Genomic DNA, 14,301 nt, shown 5'->3' on the forward strand with positions numbered 1-14,301 from the left:
GACTAAATAAGAAAAATAAATGGGTGATGGCAACTAAGCACCGGCAGTCATGTGTCTCTACTTCTGAGAGAGGATGCAATGTGCTCAGCTGCCTCACATTCCTGCAGCCACGCCTTCTCGATCATGGTGGACTGCACCCTCAAAGAGAGCCAGATTATGCTCTTCCATCCTTAAATCTTGCTTGTTAGGTGCTTAGACCTGACAATGAGGAAGGAAACTAATACAGAGTCCAAGACAAATTTCACTATTCTTGATACCAAGTGTTTTTGCGAAGCAGGAAATAAAGTGAAACATCCAGTACAAATTCTTTGATCTTTCTAAAAGCTTGACACTTACATTAAAAATTTAAATTTGGTATTAAGTTTTTCTTTCGATTTCTTACAATTTTTTTTGTAATGTTAGGGATAAATCTGGCAGAACAATTTATTCGTCTTTAGACAGACTCTAACTCAGCCATCACTCTTAGGGAAATTACGGCCAATCTTGCAGCATATCAAAAGCTGGCTGATTTTTCCGAAGCCATAACTAGACAGCATCGCCCATATGAGAGATTTTACGTGGAAGATTACAGTGGCTTCTTAGTGACAGGAGGCAGTGTGTTCAGAGACACAGAAAAAAGCAAGACATCTCCAAAACTGTCATTAAGGTGGAGAAAGACTATTTCCTGTTGTAAGGACTTTAGCTCTCTTACTCGGCTCTGTGGTGATTGGTGGTTGACATTGGGAAAATGAGCAGAGGAAAATTTTACCGACTATTTTGAACACAAGTTATTAAACTTAGCACAATGTATCTGGGTGGCAAGGGAACTGCTGGCAGCCTGGGTCCCACCAAGCCCCTGATAGAGTCATGCCAAGGTCTGAATGTTCCTGAGCCTGTGGGTTCTAACATGGGCATCTGCAGGCCTGAGCTCACAGCTGATTCACTTCTGTTTCCATAGCCATTTTGCACAAAGTATTTTTTAAAAAGTGAAGTGAACCAGGCTGTTTGCCTTCACACATTTTCTTTTCTTTTGTATTTTCTAAATTTTCCCCAATGATACCTGTTTTAAAAACTTGTTGGTAACTCTTAGAAATCATAGGAGAAATGAAAGCTTTTAATAATGAAAAATAATTTTTCCTAGGCACTTAAAATGGCACAGTATGCATTATAGAATAAATGTTTAATAAAATTTGTACCCTTATTAAACAAAAATATAGTTTACTTGAAGAGAAAGTAAGCCTTTAAGCCAAACAACAAAAGAGTTTAAAAGTCACACTCTAGTCTCAAAATATGGATAAATGTTGTCCTTGTTTGAGCAAGTGCACTCAAGTGTCCACGTTCCCAGTAAAAACAAAGAATTGAACTTGATGATATGAGAAACAAAAGAATTAAAGTTTACATATAATGAATATGGTTGATTTCAACAGGCATGCTAAGCATTTTCATCTTGGAATTCATACTTTAAGTTCACCTTCTACTTTTGAGTTGATTGACAGACTCTCATAGATTACTTCCGGTTTTGAAAATCTGTGATGACACTGAATTTAGGAAGAAATGTGTGTTTGACTCATAATAAGTTGTATGTAGATTTTGATGTTTTAAATAGTAGTTCTCAGTGTTGTAAAATGTACTATGTAAGTTTGTCTTATGCCTATGGCATCTGTTCTGCTAGATATGGTGATAGCACATGTTATGTCAACAAAATCAGGGAGCACTTGGTGCTCCTAGTTAAGTTCAGAAGTTCAAGAATATTCTGCTCATTTTGACTATATATTCCATGAACTCTCTAAAAAAACCCATCATAATTAGAAAGTAACATAGTTGTGAAAGAGCTAATAGAAGGACTATACCCCTCCATTAAATCAGTGTGCCATTTAATAAAGTGTGCTTCACTTTCAGCTCCTATGCTATCCGCAGACGCATTCTGTCTTCTGCTGTTTTTGATGCCAAGTTGATGTTATTGTCTCTTCATCCCCTTTGTGTGCCATTGTTTTGTACCAATAGCTGTAACACATTAACTTCAAGGTCAACAGGATGCAGCCAGTTAGTCTGAGCCCAAAAATAGATCTTTTACAGCTCTTTCTTCTATTCATCTAGGAGTCACTTAAAAAAAAAATACTATATCAATAGCATTTGTAAACTTCAAAATGTGAACATTTGCATCACACAGAAACTTCAAATGGGATGCCAGAAGGTCAAGTTTAAATGCAAACACACATGCATTTGTCTGCCTCTCTCCTCTGACCATATCAATGGGTAATTTTTTATGAAAGCAGTGGGAAATTAATCAGAAAAGGTAATAACTGAGCTAGTATGTAAGTTGCTATGTAGAGAGATATCCAATTTAAATCTTTACACACGATCTTCCCATTATAGAGATTGGGAATGATCTAATCTTTTCAGGATGAAATCCTAGATACACAGTCTCTGGTCACCAGACTTCCAGTTTTAAATGATGCCATGTGCACCAAGAGCGGTTAGTTCAAAGTGGGACTGTGAAATATAGACAGACTTTACAGAGAACAAAATGGCCCTCAATATTTTCTTTTTTCCCTTTTTAAAAATTAATTTATTCTTGTTACATCTCAATGGTTATCCCATCGCTTGTATCTTCCCATTCCTCCTTCCCTCCCACTTTCCCCTTACTCCCCTCCCCTATGACTGTTCCTGAGGGGGATTTCCTCCTCCTGTATACGCTCATAGGGTATCAAGTCTCTTCTTGGTAGCCTGCTATCCTTCCTCTGAGTGCCACCAGGTCTCCCCCTCCAGGGGACATGATCAAATATGAGGCATCAGAGTTTGTGTGAAAGTCAGTCCCTTCTCTCCACTCAACTGTGGAGAATGTCCTGTCCATTGGCTAGATCTGGGAAGGGGTTTAAAGTTTACGACCTGTATTGTTCTTGACTGGTGCCATAGTTTGATCAGAACTCCTGGGCTCAAATCTGTCTATCATAATGTTCTTCTTGTAGGTTTCTAGGACCCTCTGGATCCTTCTACTTTGCTATTCTCCCATGCTAATACTTTCTTTCAAAGTGGCTAACTCTCTCTCTCTCTCTCTCTCTCTCTCTCTCTCTCTCTCTCTTACACACACACACACACACACACACACACACACACACACACACACACACTGGTGTGCTTAGGATGTTGATTACAGCTCATGTGGTACAGCCCTGTCTTCAGTGCAATGGTGAGTACTTGAGTCCTTATATCATTGGAGGTTGTCCTTAAAAGGGATTGTGGGACCTCAGTCACTTCCTTGCTTTTGAAGTCAAGATGTGATAGGTCCTTCTGGATTCAGTTCCATCATTTACCACGAGGGTCTCCAAAGCTCATTCTGTGATGTTTGGACTTTCAGCCTTCAAACTGTGGGCCACGTTCTCCATTATTTTGTTTGCAAAGATTTTGTATATATCCCTATCACCTTTAGTATTGTTCTATTCCAACTCAGGCTCATCAAAGCCATTTCCTAGAATACATAGTCAGGGGGAAATACCAGGTATGGGATAGGGCACTGGTTCTAAACATTACTCTGCCAGCCAAACTCTCTTTGCAGCTGGTCTAATTTGATTACCACATTCCTAGATCCAATGTTTGTAAACTGCGATTCAGCTGGAAATGTTGATAAATGTGACCTCAGTCGAAATCTGACATTCACTTTCTTCATTGACTAGTTTTAGGTTAGCATGGTATGAAACCCAGGATTTGTGTACATGACCGAATACGAAGTTTTACCTTATAATCTCAGCTGTCTATGCACTCAAACTCGACACAGTGCGAGCATAGACCTGTATGGTGTGTACTCTTGACCTTGTCTCTGAGTAGGACAGTAAGATTTGTAATGTGCAACATGCCCATGACCTTTTTACTAAAGTACTGTACCACTGCCCCAGGAAATGAGCCTGCACAGTAGAGATACAGTTCTTAGTGCCTTACAAAGAAAGCCGACTAAACATCATGTGGACCCTTCCAACGAGGAATGGAAATAGTCAAAATGAACTTCAGAGGCAGCATGGAAAACAAGTCAGCCTGAATATTAAAATGATGCAGAGCAACAGTGGGAAGAAGTGGGGAAATCTGAGAGATGCCTTCTCCGTGAGACTACGTAAGGACATTGTGAACCCACATAGAATACTTGCATTTGGCATTATTCATATTCTTTGCAGTGGATGGTTCCAGAAAAATAGATTAATGTTCTATGTAAGAATTAGCATAGCCTTCTGGAACCAATGGCTGTCTGTGGTGCCTGGCAGCATGGGCTCTGCTCCCAGTGCTGCTGAGCAGTTCTCCTGTATCCCTTGGCACAATGGGATAATGACAGTACTAATCCCATAGGTCAGCTGAGAGGATTAGGCAAATTAATATGTATAAAGTTCTGAGAGTGATGTTTTGAATGCTTTCAGCATCCTCAAATCATTGGGTATTATAAGATTAACATAGCCTGAGTCATTAGTTTTCTGTGTCAGCTGAGGGTTCCTCTGGCAGAAGACTAAACAACTAAAATTCCTAGCTGATAAAACAATACATCCTTAATATATAAATTCAGTGAATTATGTCAATGGATAACCTTTCAACTGTCGGGAGACAGCCTATTAATAAAGCTGGTTTTGCATTAGAATGGGTTGTTGCTTCTGCAGCATCACAGACAGGGGAGACAGATGGGACATTTACAGGCTTAGTGATTTAGGCTCTAGTGGAGTAGGAGATGTTTTTCAAGAGGGAACTTTGTGTTGGATAAAAATGGAAATCTATTAGTTTGGAATGGATGGGAATATCAGTGTGAGACCATTGGCATAGTGTTAGATTAAAAAAAAACCTGTGCTTTGGCAATTGTGCTAATGACCCAGGAGTGTAGACTATTGTTTCTGGCGAAGAGCTTTGCGGCAGGTTTAAGCTTCTAAAGTTCACTGGTTTATAGTCAATCCCTTCCTTGGTAAAATTTTCTTGTGACAAGTGAGAGCAAACAGGAGTTGGGTAGGCCTATAAAACCCCAAGATTTACTCTCAATTGCCAGCTTCCTCCAGTGGTTCCACAACCTTCCCAACAGCATACTAGCTGAGGACCATGTGTTCAAACACAGGAAATTTTGCGGTACACTTCACAGTCAAACCGCAATAAAAACAAAGCAGATTTAAATTAAATTTAAATTCTGATGTTTTTGTGTACTGTGGCAACTTCTAAGGAGTCATGGGCAAATGTCTTCTCATTTCAGATAGGGCAACACTTGCACAGACACAGTTCTACTCAAGTCCAGCTTGGTGATCAATGAGTTTAATTGGAATTACTGACAAGCACATGATCAATTTACAAGTGGCAGTACCACTGAAAAAATGTACATAGGCTAACCGCCTATGTATATACACAGCGATGGTGACAAACTCATTAGCCCCTCCCTTTACCATGTCACAAGGCTGGTGAGCCTACTCAGACACTGTTCCTTTTTGGGTAATGACAGCTAATGACAATTTAAGTCAACAATGGCCACATTCTGTACAGTCTGGAGAATGTTCTATAATGGCTGTGCTTTAGATTTCCAAAAAAAAATAAGCTTATTAGTAATATGGAAAGCAAAAATAAAGTTACAAATAACATGTAGCTGATATATAGAAGAAACAGAGGTTTAAAACATCTTTCACTCAGGTACTCCCAACAGCTGGCAGAGACCAGACATGATCAGCAAATCCCGGGCTCACTTGACTAGAGAAAAAACAGCATGTTGGATTGAGCGTGTCTGCATTGGTGAGGTTCAGGTTCCCACCCCAGCAGGCATTTTAGACCTGGGAAAAAAGAACAGTATTCTGCCTTCTGTGGGAATAGCTTGTCTTTTTGTTGTTGTTGTTGTTTTTTGTTTTGTTTTGTTTTGTTTTTCCCAGACAGGGTCTTTCGGTCTTGGATGTCCTAGACTCACTTTTTTTTGTTTTTGTTTTTGTTTTGTTTTTCCAAGATATATATTATTTTATTAATTTGTTCTTGTTACATCTCAATGGTTATCCCATCCCTTGTATCCTCCCATTCTTCCCTCCCTCCCATTTTCCCCTTATTCCCCTCCCCTATGACAGTTCCTGAGGGGGATTTCCTCCCCCTGTATATGCTCATAGGGTATCAAGTCTCTTCTTGGTAACCTGCTGTCCTTCCTCTGAGTGCCACCAGATCTCCCACTCCAGGGAAAATGGTCAAATATGAGGCACCAGAATGGCAAAGTAGAAGGATCCAGAGGGTCCTAGAACCCTACAAGTAGAACATCATAATGGACAGATTTGAGCCCAGGGGTCCCGCTCAAACTAAGGCACCAGCCAAGGACAATACAGGCTGTAAACTTTAAACCCCTACCCAGATCTAGCCAATGGTCAGAACATTTTCCCCAGTAGAGTGGAGAGTTGGATATGACTTTCTCACGTACCCTAGACTCAATTTGTAAACCAGGCTGGCCTCTGCCTCCTAAGTTATGGAATTAAAGGCTTGCCCCAGGCTAGCCCTACGTAAGGATACAATGTTTCTGACACTCTTAGCTGTTCACTGTTTTCCCTTCTGTTTTACAGAACCAAGAGGCCAGTGTGACCCAGGATGGGGGATTTTGGAAGAGGATTCTTGACATAAACCTGTTTGATTCTGAGACAAAGGAGGGCCTCGTCCTCACAGACAGCTTTAACAAATTTAAATAGCACAATACAACCCTTCTATAAAAAGTATATCACATCATGCCATGTTGGGAGGACAGCATTCCTCAGTAACTTGGAACTGAGCTAACGGATAGGAAGTGTATAAGGAGAAGGCATAAGAACAGTGCTCTACTGTATAGCCATCTAGGCTTACATCTTAATCATAACTACTGTGCTATCAAAAGCCACAGTCCAAGATGACTTTTGAAGTAGGCTTTATCATTTTAATGGATGTTTTGACTCACTTTTGAAATTCAAATATGTTACTCAATGGAGTAAGTGTATTTTTAGTGCCCAAGCCCTACTAGGTGCAGGAAATGGAATGTATTGCCATCTCTGACATCAAAGGCTGGAACTGTTTTCTTCTATGCACTTGTCAATAGGATCCCTCAGGAATAAAATACTTATCTGTACTTTCCATTTTCTCCACTGCTGTACCCATGAATGGCTGTGGGAGTGGGTGTAAGCCATTTGGCTCTAAAGAGCATAATGTTTTCATAAGATCCAAGTAATATTTATCTCATAGTCTCCTGGGAATTACCTTATACAATGTATGGAGAAGGACCACAAAGGCATACAAATAACAATTAATAAACTTATGTTTTCTTTATGAAAAAGTATATCTACACCTAGAAGTCTTGAGATTTAATACTGTCTTGCAAAATACTGTTATTTGGAGGACTATCTATGGCATATGGTTTATTTTTATTTTTATTTTTATTTACCAAACTCTTCAAGTTATTAGGGAATACAAATGAAAAGTCTTGTATTTTATTTTAATGGATTGAGATTAAAAATAGTCAATTTTAAATAATGCTAATTGTGTTGTAAATTATTTAGCTTGTTAAACTGGCAGGTGACACATGGATAGTCCAGCATATGCTTACACCAAAAATCAGAAACAAAAAGAAAGAAATTGGAGAGAGTTTTTCATAGGAGGATGTCTCTCAAGAGCAAACCAGACACTCCCACTGTTTGTAGAAATAAGGCATATGTGGTAGACAGAGGTTATTATGAATTGAATGGACACTAGCAGCTCACTTTGAGCAGGTATTAGGCTCATCGGTGTTTGCACTAGTGGAGAGTAACTGCACTGAGCTTGAGCTGGGAAGGAACAGGTTAACTGCAATAGACACAAAACAGGAAGTTGTGCAGATGGTAAAGACAGAGTCTGTGGCTAACATAGCAGCAATGCTGTTCCCTTGGTAGCTTTGTGACAACAGAGAGATCTGAGGTGATGAAGAGACAAGTGGGAACAGAAAAAAAAAAAACTGAAAATGCAAGAGCCCAATAAAATGTAGATGCAAAGACTTCCCCAAGAAAACTAGTTCAGATTCTGAAATGTGCTTCCGTATAGAAGTCACATAGATACCCTCACACACACACAGACACCTCCCCATTAACAGAGACAATATCTCTCTCCCTCCTTCCCTCCTTCCCTCCCTCCCTCCCTCCCTCCCCCTCTCTCTCTCACACACACACCCATCAACAGAGACAACCTCTCTGCCCCCAACAAAGACACACCTGCACACAAAGAGACACTTCTGCGTGCACAGACACACACATCTAGACCTACCCCCACGCAGTCAGACACAAAGGCATAAACAGAGACACATACATACACAGAGCTATACACACAGTGGCTCCAAGGGCTTCAGCAACTTCGTAGCTGATGACAACTTTCATTGTAGAGGAGGATGTGTTTTAAAAAAAAACACACCATCTCTTCCCAGTGCCAGTGGAACCACTGTCATCAAATGGACAGTCTTTGCACCCCCCAGTTCTCCAAACAAAACGGCAGAGATTCTGCAGTCTGTTTTTTGTGGGATTTTGATCAGATCTGCCTGTTGTCTTATAGGTGACATTAGTTATATAATATTGATTTTTCCCTGTGAAACACTCACTTCTGTGTCACTGCATGAAGGGGCCAGGGCACCTTCTTGAATAGGACAAATGGTTTAAATAATTGAGCCTTTTCTACGAAAGTATGGGCAACTCCGTCCCTAAGGATGACAAGTTGTCTGGATTTGAGAAACTGACCTACTGGGTATGGAACAGATGATTGCTTGACATTCAGAAACAGTCAAGGTCTGCAAAATTCCCTGAAGGTGTGTGGTCGGCAACAAAGGAAAGCAGGCATTGCGCCTAGTGAAAGCTGCACAGATGATGGTGGTCCGTATGGCCATACTGCTGTGGAAGAAGGAAGCTGTGAGAGTTAATGTTGATTGTCAGCTCTACAGGATACAGATGCCACTATTGGGCATCCCCTATGCTGCAGCCTTCACTGCATGAAAAGGAGAGAGCTAGCTGAGTGTGAGCAGTCATTGCTCCCTCCCCTTCTTCCTGCCTGTGAATGTGATGTGACTAGGCTGCCTCAGGTCCCTGCCACCTCGCCACAATGGACTGACTGTTCCTTGAGCAAAAGAAGCCTTTTCTCCATTCCTGCTTCTTCTCAGGCTTCAGTTGCAGTCACTAGAAAAGTCCATAACATGCAGGACACGATCAGCAGGCATGTAGAGTGACCCGTGTCATCTGTGTGGCCTGTGTGCTGGAGCAAAGTCTGTCCCTGGTCGTGTCCTCAGTTGTTGGTGTGGGTTCCACTTAGGTCCAGCTAGGGCACCGTTTTCAAATGATTTTCACACTAAGAACAGAGCTATTGAGTTGCTCGAGCCCTTTGAAGTTACCTTTGTTTTAATTTGACTGTCTGCAAAGTATTAATTAAACTTTGGCCTTAGAAACTCGGGGCAAATACATAATTTAAGGGAACAATCCTTTAGCTTCCCTATGCCTGTATTTTAGCCTCTCTTGGGCTTTTTCGCAGCCTTGCATAAAAGCACATGATGCTCATGGAAATTCAACTTAATATATTTTTCTGCTCTGCCAGGCTCCTCTGTAACTACTTCTAAGAATAATAGACACAAGTTCCACTTTTTCCACGTGTTTCAGATAAATGTATTTTATATAAAACTGTTGTTTTGTGCAAAGAGGAGGTCAGTGCAATGGGAAAGAAACTCTGCCCATCTCTTGGCACCTCATATGTAAGTCAAGTTAATTAGAAAGGTTATTTTTCTGCATTCTTTATGTGGCTAGTATTTAAGCCTTTATGCAGTGAGTAATTTTTACCTCTGATGAAGTTAAGCAGAATGGGTGTTTTTTTTCTATGCATGTTTTCTTCAATTTTCATGACCTATGCCAAGGGAATATTTACCAGGGGTTGCGATTAATACATTTATTCTTCTCAGAGGGCTGTTTGCTTAATAAACTTCACCTTAAATTTTGAGACCACTTACCACCAAGATAGGGATGCCAGGCCTTCTGAGAGGCTCAGAATGAGAAAGAAACACAGCAGGGATTCCTGAAAGCCAACAAAACTTGGGCTGATTGAGAGGTCCAATAGAAGGAGCATTGCTACCTGCAGGAGAACAACCCAAACGAACAACTGCTGTTTTCAAATATAAGCTAGGAAACAAAATAGTAACCCTGGCCTCTGCTGCACCACCTATCAAACATGTGTGCACTGGAGGGGGATGTTCACTCAGACTACTGTCCTCTGAGTTCATGGGTCAGAAGGTTCAGAGTGGTACCCAAAGGTGTATTGCAGGAAAGCTTTCTGGAGATGCTGAAGGCTTAGGTACGGGACCACTGTTTGAGCATCATTGCTCTTTTGACGTTCAATACATATCAGTGCCTTATAAGTTTCAATATACTGGATTGATTTGGTGTCTCAACATTGTAGAAAAATAGTAAGTGAATGTGATGGAAGAGCACAGGGAAGCCAGTTCTTCCCTGCTCTGCACAGACCCAAGACAATGATATGCCATGTACCCACAAATGCATTTGGCCCTCCTGATTGAGAAATCATTAAGGAAAAACGTAGGTAAATCAATTCAACAAATATATTCTGTTGATTTTCTACTAGTTAAAAAAAAAAAGATTTATTTATTATTATGTATACAGTGCTCTGCCTGCATGTACATCTACCTGCCAGAGGAGGGCATCAGATCACATTATAGATGGTTGTGAGCCACCATGTGGTTGCTGGGACTTGAACTCGTGACCTCTAGAAGAGCTGACAGTGCTCTTAACCTTTGATCCACCTCTCCAGCCCTTCAGTTTTCTATTAGTTTTAATGTTCTCAAGCATATAGATTTAAGTCTAAGTCACTGATGTAGTTTCTAAGTAGATAAATCTGTAGAAAAAAAAAACTCCACTAATTCTGAAAAGTAGGCATGTCCTCGTGTATTGAGAATTACAGCTGCAATGTGCTGCCTCACCCTCACTTCTCTTGCATTTACCTGTTTTTGTTAAGAATCTTACCACAAAATGAAACTTCAAAGGGATCAAAACTTATATACCATCTACTAATGATATGGAAAGATTATAAATTATTATTTTTTCTTCAAATCATAGTTATGTATTCACTTCTATACTGACAAACAAGCATGGTTATAAAACATATGAAATGTGGCCACTGGGACCTGAGATGAATTTATTAATAAAATCTTTCTGAATTTCAGTACTTAGCAGGAAAATACATAATACATATAATTTAAAATATGGCTTTCATGCATACATATTAAATAATAATATTTTGGTACATTAAAGTAGAACATAAATTTAATTTTTTATTATAAAAAGAATGGACTTTAATGCTTAAAGGACACTTTATATAAAAATAATGTAAGGATAGCATCCCAAAGGATGAAAAGTAAACACATAAAATTACTTTTTGTTTGAGCTTTGTTGTTGTTTTACTAGGCCACTTGGGCCTTATATCATATTTCTGTTCTGGAATAAATATCATTTTATTTTAACCCATCTCAATCAGAGCCTTTCACACATTTTGCTAAAAGCCAGAAACCCTAGTGTTATAACACTAACACTGCTGGGTTAAGGTCAGTCCTGGCATCAACCAAGCTGGTACGTGGTACTTAACACTCAGCCCTTCATCTCCAACGCCTTTCCATCTATCAGAGCGGGGAGGGCTGGTGTTTTGGGTTTGATTCAATATTTAGTAGTTTATCAGTTCAGGAAAATAAGTGTTCTGATTTTTGCTTGATTTTTTTCTCTGTATTTGTGAATCGTGATTCTTGTGCAGACTTAGATTTTTCCAAACCTACTTTATTTAGGGTTCTCAAAAACACTTCAACCTCACTTCTAACACACCAGTCAGAGGAAGGGGAGAAAGAATGCTAATGGGAAAGACGCGTTGTGGATCTGGTTAGATATGGTTCCTTGGGCCAGTGCACTCTGCGTTGTCAGGACACCAGCAGTCCAGTCCAATAGCCAACACCCAACAGCACATGAATCCTCAGAGGTGGCGCGATCCAGCAGAAAAGACAAGGCTCTGCCAAATCAGCATGAGCCCATGGAAATGCCCAGAACCATCCGGAGTGCCATGAGTTCTCTGCAATGTTTCTCTCTGTGAAGCGAAGTCCAGTGAAGTGCTGCACAGTGTAGAAACGCCAAAAGCCTCGTCCCACTGTCCGTGGTTCTTTCTATACTCCTTCTGTCATCACGCGCTCTCTCACGTGTCCACTCCCAGCAAAACATCACATCTCCTCTCACAAGACATTGTCCAAAAAAACTATGACGTACCCTCTTATAAGACTGCTTTCAGCAAAACACCATGTGACACAACCGAGTCTTCAAAGAAACCAGAAACTTCCACTTCACCCTTAAGATGTTCTCATACCTAGAAAGACCATTTCAAATATTTGTTAAACTAATGAGTAAAGTGTATGATGCTGGAAGTTCCTAGAACTTGGTAAGGGGATATGTCATTTACAAATAAATGAGAAACACTGGCATTGCTCTTTGTGCCTATTGTGCTGGGAGCTAAAAAACAATTGAACAATTTCTTGTACTATAACTTTAATCATTTCTAGAACAAAGCTTGTAGTAATGTATGCCTCTGTTTTAATGAGTTTGAGTTTGTTTATAAACTTTTGCTTATTTTATTTATTCATTTATGTAGCTGTGCATATGTGTGCTCTTAGGTATGCACCAGCCAGACCACAGGTATGGAGTCTAGAGACCAATTTTTTTCTGGGGTTGGCTCTCTTCATGTGAATTTTGCACAGGTTGTCAGGCTTGCTCAGCAAATGCCCTTACCTTCTGATCCGTTCTGCTAGCCTTATTTTGGTGATTTAACCCATAAGCAGCACATTGTCCAATGTACAAGGACATAGACATTTCTTTCTTTCATTCAAAAAAAAATTGTTATATTTCTCTTAGACACCATAGGATATCAAATAAGCATCCCAGAGCCAGGAATGGGTTACTTCCTTTCAGGTTGTTGATCGGTGGTGTCTTCAAACATTACAGCTTATTACCATTGTTCTTGTTTTAGCCTGCTCTCCAGAACTTATGGCAAGGCCCTAATGCTTAGGACATCTCATACCTCAGTCATAAACTGTGGAGCAAGCAACTTGCTTCTGAGGTGGATGCGTTAGCCCCATTGGCTTGCTTTTATAGTTCTGGAAATGCTAAGAATGCTTACCAGAGGAGAAAAGTAATTATCAGTCTTATCCACCTGTGGATACTGTGAGTTATAATAATGACTGGTCTGGAAAGAAATGCCTCCCGGTGCGATAATGGAATGAATGTTATGGGCGTGACCAACCACGCTTTATCTGCTTTAAAGCCTGCTCAACATGACAGAATTAATGTCTTGCAGCTTTAATGGGACCAAGAACCTATGGCGAGACAAGCCATTGGTCCTAGGGGAGAACGTACTACTGTTATTCTGCTAAATGGACATAGTATTAAAATGACTCCTAAAGAGATTTCTGTACTTACGAGTAAGTACATTTCTCAACCATCATCAGAGAAGTTTTTATTTGCAGAAGACAGTAATTAACACAGAAACATATAATTGGTCATCATACAGAGAATAGATGCTTTCAGATTTCCCAGGCTCAATTGGGACATCTATGTTGTGTACCCTCCTCCCATGGCTTGGGGGTCATCTGCGATGAGGAAGTGGAAAGACTGTAAAAGCCGGGGGCAGTGATTGACTATGGTGAAAACAATGTTTCCATGAGACTACAGGGCAGTTGTTCATATACATTCATAATAGCTGTGAATGCATGCACACGACCTGAAGAAGGAAGCAAAATTCCAATACGGATGGGGGTGGTTAGGAAAGTCCACCTCTAGCTGAGTAGTTACTACCAATGAATGGGAGGGAGCATGACTGTTTTGCAGGGATTTTCTCCGAGGCCACCCATCCATGCTTCAGTAGCCTTTCTTACATACCTGAACATATAGACAGAACTAAGTGAACTCAGTGGCAGAGAGAGAGAGAGAGAGAGAGAGAGAGAGAGAGAGAGAGAGAGAGAGAGAGAGAGAGAGAGAGAGACAGAGAGACAGAGACACAGAGAGAGACAGAGAGAGACACACACAGAGAGAGACAGAGAGAGAGAGACAGAGAGAGACAGAGAGAGAGACAGAGAGAGAGAGAGACAGAGACAGAGACACAGAGAGAGACAGAGAGAGAGACAGAGAGACAGAGAGAGACACACACAGAGAGAGACAGAGAGAGAGAGAGACAGAGAGAGAGAGACAGAGAGAGAGAGAGACAGAGAGAGAGACAGAGAGACAGAGAGAGAGAGAGAGAGAGAGAGAGAGAGAGAGAGAGAGAGACAGAGAGACAAAGAGA

General features: G+C 40.5%; 1 long non-coding RNA gene across 4 annotated transcripts in view; it reads left to right on the forward strand.

The window, feature by feature from the left end:
• Positions 1-7,101, forward strand: part of LOC311595883 — a 68,770-nt gene extending 61,669 nt beyond the window's left edge. For all 4 annotated transcript variants that reach the window (XR_014778598.1, XR_014778599.1, XR_014778601.1 and 1 more), the window contains one exon: positions 6,519-7,101. This is a non-coding gene — a long non-coding RNA (uncharacterized lncRNA). The remainder of the gene's footprint in view (positions 1-6,518) is intronic.
• Positions 7,102-14,301: the final 7,200 nt, after the last annotated feature.

Source organism: Acomys minous (genome assembly GCF_964271855.1).
Source record: "Acomys minous genome assembly, chromosome: 4".
In the NCBI taxonomy this organism is placed as follows: domain Eukaryota; kingdom Metazoa; phylum Chordata; class Mammalia; order Rodentia; family Muridae; genus Acomys; species Acomys minous.